We start from the raw sequence: 1,178 nt of genomic DNA, 5'->3' as shown, positions 1-1,178 counted from the left end.
GTTTCCAGCTTGCAAAGCACTGTTGAAACGCCTCTTTAGGTATTGCCTTCAGCTCGGCCAGCGATTTTTTCTTTATTTCCTCTATCGTTGAAAAACGTCGTTTAGGGGTCCTCTTGAGTTTAGGGAATAGGAAAAAGTCACAAGGGGCCATTTCTGGAGAATAGGGAGGCGTGGCATCACAGTGGTTTTGTGTTTCGCCAAGAACTGCATGATAATTAATGCGGTGTGTGCTGGTGCATTGTTATGGTATAAAATCCATGAGTTTTCTTCCCATAATTCAGGTTGTTTTTTTTTCAGATAGATTCACGTAAATTGCGCATAACTTGTGAGTAATACTCTTTATTAACTGTGCGACCTGTCGGTAGAAATTCAAAGTACACAACTCCATTGTAGTCAAAGAAAAGGGTAAGAAGAACCTTATTCATGTTTGACTTCACTTGACGCGCTTTTTTCGGTCTCGGCTCCTCAGAACACTTCCATTGTGATGATTGAGCCTTTGCTTCGACGTCATAGCCATACATCCACGTTTCGTCACCAGTCATAACGCGTTGGAGTAATTCTGGGCCATTAGTTTTTAACACAAAATTTTTAATAAATTTCTTGTTCCGACATGTCGCCACATATCTGCAGTCACGATGCGCCACAAAAAACTCTTTTTTCTTTGCCTGGCAAGCAAAGAAGTCGCAATAGTCAAACGATTTGAAATGGCACTTTCTGACAACTCATGTGGCCATCTCCCTTCCTTATGGATCTTTCCCATGGCATGCAAGTGTTTTGAGACGGCCATTGGAGTAACATTTAACTATTTCGACAACTCTAAAAGCGTTTGAGCTGGATTCTCATCAAGCAATTCTTGCAGCTCGACATCTTCAAATTTTTTCGACTGTCCTGGACGTTCTTTGTCTCTCGCATCAAAATCATCGTTTCGGAAGCGTTGAAACCAAACTCTACATGTTGGTTCCGATGGAGTTTCATCGCCATACATTTCGGATAATAAGCGATGCGCTTCAGTTGCGGTTTTCTTGAGGTCGAAGTAGTGAAAAAGCACATGTCGGAAAAATAGCTTATCGCGATCCATTTTCTATCGATTGGAAAATCTCTTTGGCGTCGAGAAATCTAACCTGTGAAGATTGAATCACTTTCAGCGATGTCTAAACTACAAAAGACATGTGACTTCA

General features: G+C 41.3%; 1 protein-coding gene across 1 annotated transcript in view; it reads left to right on the top strand.

The window, feature by feature from the left end:
* The window catches only part of LOC108757975 (alanine aminotransferase 2-like), a 5,719-nt gene that overhangs the window by 608 nt on the left and 3,933 nt on the right, over positions 1-1,178 (top strand).

This window comes from Trachymyrmex cornetzi, unplaced genomic scaffold (genome assembly GCF_001594075.2).
Source record: "Trachymyrmex cornetzi isolate Tcor2-1 unplaced genomic scaffold, Tcor1.1 scaffold1498, whole genome shotgun sequence".
NCBI classification, from domain to species: Eukaryota; Metazoa; Arthropoda; class Insecta; order Hymenoptera; family Formicidae; genus Trachymyrmex; species Trachymyrmex cornetzi.
This window is presented reverse-complemented; position numbering and strand designations above follow the sequence as displayed.